General features: G+C 42.5%; 1 long non-coding RNA gene across 2 annotated transcripts in view; it reads left to right on the top strand.

The window, feature by feature from the left end:
• LOC125330387 overlaps nucleotides 1–13972 on the top strand; it is a 169234-nt gene that overhangs the window by 84532 nt on the left and 70730 nt on the right. For both annotated transcript variants that reach the window (XR_007205485.1, XR_007205486.1), the window contains 2 exons: nucleotides 853–955; nucleotides 6338–6764. This is a non-coding gene — a long non-coding RNA (uncharacterized LOC125330387). The remainder of the gene's footprint in view (nucleotides 1–852; nucleotides 956–6337; nucleotides 6765–13972) is intronic.

Here is a 13972-nt window from a genome sequence, read left to right as displayed (position 1 = left end):
TTTCTTTAAAAAAAAAATCTTGATGTGGAGTGAGTTAAGGCACAGATTGGGTGACAGGGGTTAGAGACTAGGGATTAACGTGGTCCTCATGGTGTGGTTATAAAGTGCCTGAAATGGGCTCAATTACCATCCTTTTATGTTCCCTAACACCTGAAGACCCTTTCTTGAAGTTTGCAGCATGGAAAATGCAGATCCTGAATGCTGAACATTGGCTTGTCCTGAAAACTGTACATGTTTGAACATGGGCTAAAGCCCCTTGCAAACTCTCTATGTTGATATCCTTAGAGAGATGTGACTTCTTTGACTGATCAGGGGAAGGAGAAGCCAGGGCAAGAGAACAAGTGAGTTAAGATAACTCATCCCATGCCTCAATGTAGGCTTGAAAAGGACAAGATTTTCTAAGCCAACTTTGGAAGTTATTCTCCTGCCCTGACTTAGGCCCCAGAAAGAATGAAGAGAACATGAAAATATTTTTTAAAGCATTTTCCTGATGATGCCACACCCTTGGGTCATGGGTCTCCAAAGGGAAGAGCTACTTTTTGCAGGGCAATTAAGCTGGACCTGACCAATGAGGATGGCAGCAGGGACTGGGCATATGAGGAGAATGCTTCAGGACCAGAATGGTATGACTGTGCATGAGCCTCTGACTGCAACACTATCCTGACAAAGCAGCTCATGGATGGAGGAAACAGTAGGCAAAAAGCCAACTAGCAAGTTTCTGTTCAGGTTTATGCCTGCTGGGGTGTGTGTACTGGAATGTGCATTTGTATGAACATTTATGAGTGTATGTATGTATATATACAAATGAAGCAATTTTTTGTTTCTCTGTAGTTATCTGTATATTTGTTCCAGTTTGTCAGGTGTTTGTGTCTGCCAGTGAATGGATGTTTTCCTTGGTTGTGGAGTTACTTATCCAACTACAAGATTCACTGACTATCTCAAATATCCATTCTCGGTAGGTCAGTTTGCATGACTTAAACATACCATGATTTTGTTGTTGTGCCCAATGTGCCTGCAGGAGAGGAGCCTAATCTTGTAGCCAGCAAAACTGGCTGTGTGCTGAGAAGGCTGCTGAGACTAGAGTTCAGAAATGATGGAAATACAACAGTTTTGCTGCAGGGGTTGTTCCACTGACTTGGTCTTGAACCTGTTGGGTTGATCTGATGGCATCTATGGTGTCAGCATCCCATGGCTTGGAAGCAACTTCCTTGAGGCAGATGCTCTGCACTCCAGTGAGTGATGATGAGTTGGGTGTGTTCCTCCAGCCCCTGGGACAGCTGGCGAGGCCCTGCTGCTGCTGGCTGTTGATGGGGTGCTGTTGGCTCATGTGGCTGGACAAAGCTGAGGCCCTGGCCTTCACATCTTGCTGAGGAGGCCTCAGGACTCTTACCCTGAATTTCTCATTTTGAGTTTTCAGGATATACATGATGTACAAGAAACCCTTGGAAGTGGTATGTTACCTTCCTCTATTTATTTTGTCAACGACAAAATTGAAATTACTTTGCCCCTTTGGAAATAATGAGTGCTTTGTTTGTGAGAATAGTATATGCAAAAAAAATTAATTTGGAGAGCTGTCTTAGAATTATTTCAAATAGAGTTATCTGAAGCTTTTGTCATCATAATCACTTTAAAAAAGGCAAACATAAGCCAAAGACTCTAAAAAAGTCACTGAGATAACACATAGTGAAAGGTTTTGAGTTTGCTTCACTGAAAAAAAGTTTTTCTTCTGGAGCCAGCCATTTATATGCTCAGGAAAAGTCCAATTAAGATGACTGAATTGTAAGTGTCATAAAATAGAGAAGGCAGAGGACATTTAATTATAGCTGTGCTGCCAGGCACCAATAGAACAAAAGAAAAAATGTTCACCTAAAGCACAAAGTACTGCCTAATACATTTGCTCTAATAAAGAGACAATATATGGTCTAAGCACACTCTTCTAAATAGCTCAAAAAGCTGCACCTTCTGATTTCCATGAAGCTGTTTTTCCATTTATCAACATAGTTTAAGAAAAAGTAATACCCTTTTAATATTGAGACCTTCAACTTTGGTCACAGGTTGAAGAAGAAGCGTCATGCATTAAAACAAAAATGTTGCCTGAGAAAATGAATTTGTGACCCAGAAGAATGTATAATTGATGTGTGTGGTTGTCTGAATGGTAGAATAACAATAGTAACCATTAGAAATGAGGGCTGGAACTAGTCAGGCAGTGAGGCAGGATGTATTTTATAGGTCATCTGGGCTCCATTCAGATCTACAGGTTGCTATTCCTTCTCCATACTTGAAAGCATTTAATAGATTATTACAAAAGGAAAAGGATGGTATGTAATAATGGTTTAAATTGAAACTGTGTGTATATATCACCACTTTGTGACTTCTAAATGAATGCTTCATTTTTAAAATTCTCCCCTGACATACTTGAAAGTGTGCCAGAGCATCAACGAATTAAAACAATGAATTGACCAGCAGCTAGGGTAAAAGACTCTGAATAGTACAGTAGAAACAGTTGTTTTCTTCTCTGACATAGACAATCAAAAATAAGAAACAATCCCCCAAAAATTTGTTCCAAAGTTGTTGTCTGTCGTCTTCAAGGCAGATGAATTGGTTTTGTTCTCTCTTGTTTCATAATGTTAAAACAAGAAAAAAAATACAGAATTTTGGAAAGAGATTTAACTGTCACACAATCAAAGCCAAAAGCACATAATAGTGAAGTCAAATTCAGATTCCCTTCTTGCCTGGAAAATGCTTCTTTCATATCAAAATTGATACAAGTTAAAGGGTGGAGAATCTTTTGTGCTTTGTTTCACATGAACATAAAAGTTTTATTCCTGCTTTTAATGGGTAGTATTTTACAAATGTAATGGAACATAATTTTACCAGGTTTCCCTAAGGGAAAGTCATGGCATGATTACATAGGCAGTCCCATCTCATTTAGTATAATGCTTACAATATACATGCAAATATACTACGTAACTCAAGTTAGAGGTAGATTGAATAGCATTCAGATAATCATACAGCAGTGCAGATGCTGAAGAAAGTTTTGCAGGAGAAATATACAGTGACTGACTGGTCCCTTGCAGCCACACATACCCACAAGTAATGTTTTTCTGCAATGCAGAAGATTCAAGCTGTGCCAGAGAGAAGTACCTGGCGTGTGTATGATTTGTCACTTCAGGATGAACGTCTTAGCTTGTCCCTGTTGATAGCATGTCCCAGTGAGCAGAGAGAGTGGTAGATCAAGGGGATGGGGACCTTTGTGGCTTGCAATGTTCCCAGCAGCTGGGACAGCCTGGAAAGGGAGCCATCCTCTTATGGGCAGAGCTCTTGCACTGTTACTCAGCATAACTGGCTGCAGGGCAGTGGGACGCAGAGGGGCTCCGTGGGCATGGAAGGAGATTTAAGCCACCTCAGGTAGAGGCACAGGGTAACAGAGCTGGGAGTGTAAGGATGGCAGTGTGCTCTCTAAACTCCTTGCACAAGGAATTTTTCAGCTAGAGATTAAATAAATCTTTCAATTGTGAATAATAATGATTTAACATAATGTAGTGCAAGACGTAATTCTAGCACTTTTGGTATAAAGAAGCAAGTAAAAGTCTGTGTTATAAGCTAGTATGAAGGGCCTTACATTTATGGGAGTTGTAGGAGTGCTCTTTCTGGGGTGGCTTGTGCATTGGTGAAAGAGAGATCTGTAAGAAAACTGTTCTCTTTCTTCTTGTAGAGGATGATTGAACAATTTTAAAACATTTTACTAGTACGTGTGAGATTGACGTATTCTCTATTTCATGAACAACAGGTAGTCTTTTGCTTCTTGTTTAATTTTTTTTTACTGAATTCCTGTCAGACTCTCTTCTCAGATCTGACTCTTATTTAATCTGATGTAGAGCACCACAGAGAAACTATCTGAAGTTTTCATCTAAGTGGTAGAACAGCTTAGTGTACATAGACCTAGTTTTGATGCTGGTTGTTTGGATATACACAGAGGAGACGATTGTAACCTGCTTGGAGTCAAAGCAAGAGCAGTTTCTGGAGCTCTCCTGGGGCACCACTGGCAGCAGAGCTGCTGCTTCTGCACCAGGTGTGCAGATGTGTTGCTGTAACTGGCATGTGGATTGCAGGCATGAGATCAGCAGTGCCTCTGGCAGCTACTGCCTCTTCCGGTAGGCAGATTCCTTCTTGTTCTTTTCAGGGAAGGTCAAGAATTAACAAATAATAAAACATGAAGCTCAACATCTCTCCATGTTAGATTTCTTTTAAACTTTTCCTCTGTCAATGTTAACATCTCAGATCCGTAGGGAGGAATAGCAATAGACAGGTTAGCACAAAATCTCTATTGCAGGTATATGCCTGTACGTGCTGTGGAGAAAACTGGCTAAAGATGGTATTTTGAGAATTAGTTGTCTTTTTTTTGTACTGTAGTTAGTGCTCTCTGTTCACTGACACGTTTGAAGCCAAACTACCTTTTAGCAATCAAGAGGAATCTTTGTTTAATGTATTTTTGCTTTATTTTCTTTGCATTATTTGCCATATCTCAATTACATGCCAATACTCAGCAATGTGAATTGTATCAATTTCATTTTTAGTCAAGTGTAAAATTTATCATTCAGATGAACTAACATCAGAGCAGTATCAGACTGAGAAAGTGTTTCCTCTTCCTTGCTCATTAGTTAGCATTTCATATGTGAGCGTGGGATGGATAAATTTCAGAGTGCATCTGATTTAACCTCTAAAAATGTATCTTCCTGTCAAGACTTAACTACAGACAGCAGGTAAGTACCACTTAGTACCAAGTGGGATGGGGAAGTGAATCAGGAAAAAAGGTAAACCTCATGGGTGGAGATAAGAAGAGCTTAATAATTGAAATAAAGTTTAAAAAAAAAATAGTAATAATAGGAAAAAGAGAGGGGAGTAAACCCCAAGAAACACAAGTGATGCACAGTAGAACTGTTCACTGCTGTCTGACCGATGCCCAGCCCATCTCCAAGCAGTGGTCAGCAGCTCTTGGCCAACTCCCCCCAGTTTATTGACAGAGCATGACCTTCTGTGGTGTGGAATATCCCTCTGGCCAGCTTGGGTCAGCGTTACCAGCTCTGCTCCCTCCCAGCTTCTTGTGCACCTGTTTGCTGGCAGAGCATGGGAAACTGAAAAAGCCTTCATTTAGAGCAAGCACTACTTAGCAACAACTAAAACATCAGTGTGTTACCAACGTTATTCTCATACTAAATCCAAAACACTGCACTGTATGTGTGTGGACGAAAATTAACTCTCTGCCAGCTGAAATCAGGGCACCTCAGGTCAGTGACATGGGTATTCCAGTGCTGTGCCAGCCCAGCTCAGGCAGGAGGACAAAGATGCCTTCCATCCCAACTTTGTCCCATGAGAATGCCTTGTTTGTCTGTCTTTTCACGCTTAAGGAGACATTTCCAGATGGAATGTAATACTGAACTCAAGTTTTGCTTCTTTGTTTGCTTTTCAAGATCGGTAACAGCTTAGTATGAGCACTGCAGTTGGTGATCCTGTCAGGTGTCCCAGGTTCCACACCTGCTGCTGGCATTTTCCTCTGCAGTATAAAAGGGTGCCTCTGGTTTTTCTGTTTGGAAAACAACTTTAGCTGCATTCTATAGGACATTTGTAAACCAAGTAAACTGGTAATGTGGTTTAATGTCAGCACAAGTTCGGTAAAGGAGCCTTTTGGTTAACCAAGGCTTGTTCCATTTGTAGGAAAATTCAGATAAATTAAGGATACGTGTGAAGTAAGTGCACCAAGCCTATAGCGCTTTAAGCTCCTCTGTGGATGATCTAATTCAAAAGGAAAATGGCTGTAGTTCATGGTAGCTTAATCCTCTTTACAATAAAGTCGAATACTTTACCTCTCAGTGAGAATCTCCACACAGGGATTTAACGCATTTTGACTTACGTGCATTATCATCATGGGTTTAGTTGGTTTATCTTAACTTCCCTGGATGATCTTTTGTAGAAAAACCACAGACATAGATATCTAGTACTAGCTTATTTAAAGCATAGTGATGTAGTCATGTCCTTAATCTGATATAGGTTTTAGTGTAAACATGTTAAGTGATAAGTGTGAACTGCATGATTAAGTGGTTCCTATACATTCTGATCCCAAAGGATAACAAAGGTAGTACTCTATTTGTGACTGCACTGCCCAGAAATAATTGAAAAGCCTCAGTGTAAGTGCTTGGCATCTGCTTACGTGCTGGGCCCTGAAATGCCAGCAACTCCTCAGACACAATTCCAAATTCAGGAATTTTGGAGCTGAGGCTCAACAAAATAACTCAGGTGATTACTCTTATCTCAGTCTGTCCTCTGCTCTGTTTTGCAGACCAAAGACAAAAGGATACTACACTTTGGAGGACCTTTGCCTCAGGCGGTTGTAAAATCAGCAGTGCTGGAAACACCTCTCATCTTGTGTGGAGAGCTTCAATCCCATACCTGATGGGAAGGAAGGGAAGAGGAAACACTGACCAGAGCTTTTTTCAGTCCTTGAAACAGTTTTCTTTGAGAGAATGACATTTTTCATGCCAGACAGTTGGCAAGGGTCAACTGGACAAGATAGAGCTGGAGACATGGAATCCTGCATGGTGTCATCAGAACTGAAGATTATGAAAGTCTTCTTCTGAACAGATTTCACCCCAAAAGTGAACAGAACACACCAGGGATATCCCACGGCAATGAGAGTCCTTGCTCCAGCTCAACTGAGTCAACTGGCCACCAAGTCAAATGGAATAGCAGATGCCATCAGCACGATCGTAAGTCATACGAGGAGCGGCTGAGGGAGCTGGGGGTGTTTAGCCTGGAGCAAAGGAAGCTGAGGGGAGACCTTACTGGTGTCTACAGCTACCTCAAAGGAGGGTGCAGCCAGGTGGGGTCAGTCTCTTCTCCCAGACAGTCAGCGATAGGATAAAAGAACATAGCCTCAAGCTGTGCCGGGAGAGATTCAGGTTTAACATCAGGAAGAATTTCTTCACTGGAAAGGTGGTTGAGCATCGTAATGGGCCACTCAGACAGGTGGTGGCATCACCATTCCTGGAGATGGTCAAGAAATGACTGGATCTGCCACTTAGTGCTATGGTTTTGTTTACACTGTGGTGTTTGGTCAAAGGTTTTACTCTCTGAAGCTAAAGAAATTCCCTACTACAAAGCTGGGAAAGAGGAGGCTGATACTCAGAAACATAGTGGCCGCATGAGAAATCCTGGAGTGGCTGCTGTTTTCATGTCCACTGTTGCCAGCAGAGGGGAAGCATGGGCTGTGTAGGAAGATGTTACTACTGCTGCAGCATGTTGCCTTTTGTCTAAGTTCCTGTTGCCATCACATGTCAGGAGATGCAGAACGCAATAGGAACACTATACCACAAGAGGAGCAAGGAATTCTTTGCAGGTTTTTAAAAATCTTTTTCTTCTGCAGCCTTGTTTGAGTAGTTCATGTTATAGTGACTTCGGCTTGAAGCTGAGGGCACTAACAAAGCTGTTATATAAAAGCATTATTGGTATTTGAGGAATTAAGCCTATGTTTGAGGAGTTAGTTTGCTGTGTCTTATGTTATTTTTTATTTTAGCAGTGTTTGTATACTATGCTTTTGTGAGTTAATGCATAACAAGCTGGCTAAAAGTCTATGACATTAGTGAAACTGTGAACCACATAAAAGACTAAATTGCTTCTTCTCTTTCTGTAATTGCCACTACAATAAAAGCTGCCTTTACTGTAAAATTTTTCAGAGTTAACCCCTGCAGAGCTCCCAGGTTGATGAGGGAGAAGTGTGATTAAGGGTGTGTAAAAGGGGTAGAACAGCTGACTAACAGTAACTAGGGGTGCTCAAGGGCTGTAGGCAGCAGAGGGCAAAACTTGCAACCATGTAACCCAGTTCCCAAATGAATGGCAGTGTAATGAGCAAGGGTCAGCTGTGGTCCCTCAGCACAGCAGCTTTGGCAACCCTGCTTGCATCCTTTCCAATAGCCTTGCTGAACATGGCAGGGAATGATGGCATGGTGTAGACAGACAGTTGTGACTGCAAGCAAGGAGAAAAAAGGGAATTGATTTTTTTTGTGTATTCTCTGTGGCCACTGTTTTGAACAATAGTATAAATATTGTGGAATAGGAGGCCGGGTGGGTCAGTCCCCTGACCACCTGTCTGTGGGCAGAAGTTTCAGCCAGAAGAGCAATGGAAGGATTTGATGGATATGCAGTTATTTCCTGTGGGATAGGCATGCCTCCATCCTGGTAATTATGCCATCCTTATATTAATCTTAGATATAAACAAATCTCCTTTTGCAGAAACACCATCCGTGTGTGCGTAAGTATGATAATTAATAAGTATAATAATTCACTGTGTACCAAATGTGCATAATGTAATACATTGCAAAAGTTAAAAAGAGCACCCACCAGTGGTATACAGGCTTGGTTTTACAAATCTAGTTTTGTTTTTAGAATGTAATGAAAATACCATGCCATATCATTAGCATCTGAGGGACTGTCTCTGCTAGGGAGATCGAACATACTCTTTTCAGTATTCACATTATCAAACAATCAAAATACTACCACTGATGATGAATGCTTGCCTTGCTTTAGGGTTCCTGCATGATTTGTCCTGTTTTATTGTTTGGTGGGGTTTTTTTTTCTTCTTCCTATTAGAACAGAATAATAATTTTGAAAGCATGGAAAATAGCAGATTTTTAAAATGTCTCAGATACCATTTTGTCTGGATAAAGGTTTGAAATGAGTAACCTGCTGTTTTAAAAAAGGTTGCTAATTATCTGAATTTCACTGTGGTTTAATTAGCAGCATCTACGGTAGAACGTGGGAGGTGGTGCTTATCACCTGCCAAGGAAAATGTTGTCTTTTGAGGAAGTTAAGTTATGTCAACCAAAATAGAGCATGATTTTAGATCTCCAATACCATTCCCTTTCAAGTCTTTGTGGGCAAGGGTGATTGAGTCTTAAGTGATTAAAAGAGTGGAGAACAGAGGTATTACCGCCATGACTATCTCTGGGCAGGTCTGAGAGCCACCAGTATCCTGGGTGCTTGCTGTGAAAGGAGATGGCTCTCATTGAGCATTGCAACCTTCTTCTTACAATTTGAGAAGAAATTAAGCCATGTGTCAGTTCAGGTGTGGCAGACTAATAGTTTTCTATCTGTGAACCAGATGCAGGTTAGCAGAGGTAAAATATTTCTGTTAAAGCATGCTCTGTCTCGATGTTATACCTTTGTTGTCCTTGTTAGGTGTTTTAATAAATGGAGCCTGTAATTCTCTTTGAATGTATCTGATAGCTAAAGGGGCTGGTACAGCTAGCAGTCATTTGTTATGGACAGCTCTGCCCATAGCAGCTGCATGCATGGAAATGCTGGAATCGTCTTAATGAGGTGGCCGGTCTGAGCTGGAAATCACTGAGGTCAGCAGAAAGGTGGCATTTAATGTCCACTGGATCAAACAAAACAAGGTTGTATCCTTACCTTAGGTTAGACTTGGTAAAGCTTCTGTAATCCAATATAATAATTTTCTTGCCTGCCCTGTGAGTTTCCAAGCATTTTTTTTCTTCCTCCAGAGGCTGAGATGCAGAAAGCTGGTATCCAGGACAGGTGCAGTTATGTAATAGTTAATACTTAAGTGATTATTCCACTTTCACAAAGGTGTTCTGGGTGCCTTCTGTTTAGAAATGGCAAAGAGTGTATAAATATATTTCTGCTTTTTAATGTAGGAGTGCCTCTGCGTCCTTTTGGAGCAATTCCCACTTTGCCCGGTCAGCTCTGGACGCAGGAGGCTGCAGGGACCAGCCTCCGGAATCCGGGAGACCAGAGGTCTGGCTCGTGGGTCCTTCCACAGGACCGCGGCAATAGAGGCAGGTGGTGGAAGAAGGAGGCAGGCTCAATTGTGGATGAAATCCGGAAGGTTTATTGTGTCTCCGAACAGGGGACTGTGCCCCCGGGGGTGTCCAGCAATGACCAACCCTGAGCGCGCCTGCCAGGGGTTTTATGGGGGGGCGATAGGGGAGGGATGACAACGGCATCGAATCAGGGAAGGAGAAGGATGGGTCTGCGGGATGAGGGACACACAAGGGAACCTATCTTGGGAAAGGAAGGGAGGGATCCTCTCCCCAAGACCAATCACTCGACGCCCCTGCCAGAACTTTCTAGAAGCTTGGGAGGGGTGCCGGGGCGATTGGCAGGGGTCTGGGAGGAGACAAATAGAGAAAGCAGGGTTATGAACACGAAACCATGAGGGTATAAACTGGGATGATACAATAACACGAAACCCAAAGGGGAAACCCGGACTGAACCAAACAAGACACACTCCCACATAGGAGAGTAAAATGAGACACGCATATTCCATTCACAGGATGACGGACTTAAAGTTATTTTGGACTTCTTTATTATGGTATCCACAGCAATTTTGAATTTATTAGGCAAAGGAGAAAAGCTAATCTGCAGGTCATAGGTAAATTTTTTTTAATCGAGTCAACCCATGAAAGCTAAGCCAAGAAGAAGACAAAAAAAAGCTTTCTATTAATTATTTTGATATTTTTGTGGTAAGCAGACAATTCCAATCTGTGTAGTGGTACCATGTAAGAGTTTTTGTAGTCCAGTTTATTTTTCCATGGCATGGACACCCTCATGTAGGTACCAGTACTGTGATAGGCTTTATTCAGTGCACCAGATGCATCTGTGGAAATGGTGTGAGTGAGATTCAGTGAGCCCCTGTTACGATCCGGTTTAAACTCAGAAAAGCAAAGAAAGCTAAGCCTCTGTGCATAAACTGGAAAGGACTTAGAAGGTTCAAAATATTCCCAGAAATGAGATTAAAACCAAACGAGGTTAGACGTTGGTGCCAAAAAATTGACGTATTTTATTTAATAGTAGAAGAGGCAAAGAGAAGGGAAGAGAAAAGAAAGAAATGGAAAAAAGAAGTGTGCGTGGGGGGTGGGGGAACAGGGAGAGGTGACAGGGGTTAGGTGGAAGCAGATCACCCATCCGAGGGTCCCAACGACGTCTCGTCACTCCCCTCCATCTGCTCTGCTGCTGGTGAGGGTCCCCCATCGCCGCCACACGCCGCCGACAACAGAATCTCGTGGATTAATACCCACTTTGGGCCAGGTGGGAATGCCCATGTGCCTCCCTTGCAGGGGCCAGTTTGACACTGTCCTTTGCAACACTGAGGGTCTGTTGCATCATTTCTGGTGCAGGGTCTGGAGATCCCTTTGAGGGGGGCCCCTGTGATGGGCCATGTCACCCCTTCTGCTGTGGATAAGCTTCCTCCCCCCCGGTGAAGACCCCTCAGCTGGGCTCCTCTGCACAGTGGAGGATGGGCAGTCACTGTGCCTCTGACCAGAGGCTTTTCCCAGATACCCAAAGCCTCTCCTCCCTCCATCCTTTGGTGCAGGGGGTCTGTGGGAGCCTGGCAGCTGATAGCCCTGGGGCTGCGGCCTCCACCTTGGAGGTGTTAAGCCTGTGCTCAGTGAATGTCCCCAGCCCTGAGTTGTTACTTTATCTTATCTTCATCAGTGAGAGGTGTAAGACCTCAGTCAGGGCCCCATCCAGGGTGCTGTAGTCTTCTCTGCAGCTTTTGTACAATTTTAAAAGTTCTTTAAGAAAATGTTTAAGTCATAAACTATAATATTTCAGTCTCTGACAGCCCCATAAACCAAAATTAATTCCTCAGGCATTCAAGAAGGTATAGAAACATCATTAACACAGGCGGAACATTTTTTTCAGAAAAACTGCCTTTTATGATATTCTGATTTTCAAAGCATATTAACAAAACAAACTGAAGACAAAACCTGCAAATGAAAATTCCCCATTCTAGGAGATACTAAAAAGCAGGGACCCAACAGAAAGGGGTTGGTTTATATAATTTTGTAATTTTCATTCCCTTCCTATTAGCTTTTCACTTTTCACTCATGCGCAGCTGTCTCTGTTTCTCTCATTGCTGTCCCATGGGAGTGAGTGACTGCGGCATGGCTCCCTGTGCTGTGGCCATTTGCTTCTCCAGAGGTGCTAATTGTCCTTTCCTCTCATAATGTCTAATTGATCATATAATAACTTCAACCCAGAGCATACCTTTCCAGCATGCTTTTCCTGCAGTTTGAAACCTCTCTTTCAGACCTAAAGAATGGCTTCTTTGCTTGTGTATTTTCCCCCCAACTCTAATAGTTGGTCTCATAAAAGATATTACTTCTCTCCATAAACCTTGACTGTCTAGCCTGCATTTGTGTTCCTTGGGGGCAGCAAGCAGGAAAACAACCTCTTCAAGCCTGGAGTTTCCTTATAGCAAGAAATTGTAGCCATTGAATTATAGTTTTAAACATTAAACTACTTGTTTGACCCCATTGCACTGAATTTGGACATGCATTGGTCTTAAGAATGAAGCAGGATTTCCCAGGCTTTCCAGCCTGATGCTGGTCTGAGTGACCCTGCTCTGCCTCTAGATCCAGAAGTCCCATCAGGGAAGTACTTGAAAGCTTTGGCCATATTTTAGTGGGAGGCTGTGGAGGGACATAAGAGTCCTGTTCAGAAACAGGGACCCAAACTCCAGCTGGGGTGGGAGTCCCATTGTGGCAGTGCCAGCAGTGTCCCAGAGAGGCCAAAGGCATACAGGGTGGATGGGGGCAATCTGTGCAGTGCTGGGGCCCAGCCCTTACCCTGATGTGTCACCTTCAGGGAGATGAGAGCAGAGAGGAATAGAGCAGGGCCATGTCCATGGCTGTCCCCAAGGTCACCAGTTACAAGAATTGTGGCTTTGCCTTTATATACATGTTTTTGCATTTGGCTGTATTGCAGGGCACAGACAACCTGCTGTATCTGCATTCATGGGCACAATTTGCTCGTGGGAAGTTTTCTGTGGTAACCTTTGCACAGCTCTTAGCCTTTGGGTTGGCATACCTGGAGGAGTGGGTTTCCCCTTACTATTTCTAGGCTGTTCTAGCTAGTCAGCCTTGCCAGATAAAAAATCCTTGAGCTGTTTCTTAAACCAGATAATAAAATATGATGCAGCAAACTAAGAGTGGGTCTGAACTCATGCTAGGGCAACCTTCTGGGTCATTCAAAGCAGTCAGACTTTTTCAGACTGAAACTGGTAGTTTGGAATGTGGTTAATCCATCTATATTTTTTTGAAAGTGACTTTATCAATTGGTTGCCTTTAACTTCTGACAAGAGATATTGATGTAAGACAGAGATTGGTAAAGTTTATGACTCATGAAGATATTTGCTTCACTCACTTGTAATTTCTAGTGCAAATGTGTAGTCAGCCTGCACTTAACTGAGAAAGAAATGGCAGTGTACGAAGTAAGTAGAGCAGATGAATTAAATTGGCTGTTCTTGTTAACTCTTTCTGCTACTATAAAAGCTAGCAACATTGCGTAAGATTAAAAGGTGACAAGATAATGCATCGTGATTTCTCATTGCTCTAATGTGTTGTTATGGGATAGTCTAGATTCATACTTAGTTAATTCAAAACATAATTAAACATTTATATAAATAAGCGTTCATTATGTTAAGAAGCATTAAAACATGGTTATAAACACTCTTTAAGTAACTGGCCAGCCACACAACATTGTTTTGACTGTTACTCTTCATTAGACAGTTTTCTTTGTGGGTTTTTAGCAGTATCTTTGGAGTGTATGGTGCTGTCTGATGTGAGGTGGTGAGTAGAGAACCCCAGGCAGTGCAGCACAGTCCCCACCTGCCTGTGCTAGGGGCAACCCTGACACCTAGCTCTGCTCATGCTGTTTCACATCTCCCCATATTTATGACTGTTGTGTAAAATTCACGAGTATGTTCCTAATTCCCTAAATATGCTGATTCCCACTTTTCACAGAAATGCTTCTTGTCACTTAAAGCTGATGAGAAAAGATGATTTAAGGCACTAGGGAAACTTTGTCCTCACTCCTAGCTGCAGTGAGAATGCTTAGCTTTCACCTCATGCTGGTCCCACTGAACTGTGGGGTGAAACACAGGTGTGGAGGGGCT

The sequence above is a fragment of the Corvus hawaiiensis genome, chromosome 9 (genome assembly GCF_020740725.1).
Source record: "Corvus hawaiiensis isolate bCorHaw1 chromosome 9, bCorHaw1.pri.cur, whole genome shotgun sequence".
Lineage (NCBI taxonomy): Eukaryota > Metazoa > Chordata > Aves > Passeriformes > Corvidae > Corvus > Corvus hawaiiensis.
The sequence above is the reverse complement of the archived record's forward strand: the minus strand, read 5'-3'. Positions and strand labels throughout refer to the sequence as shown.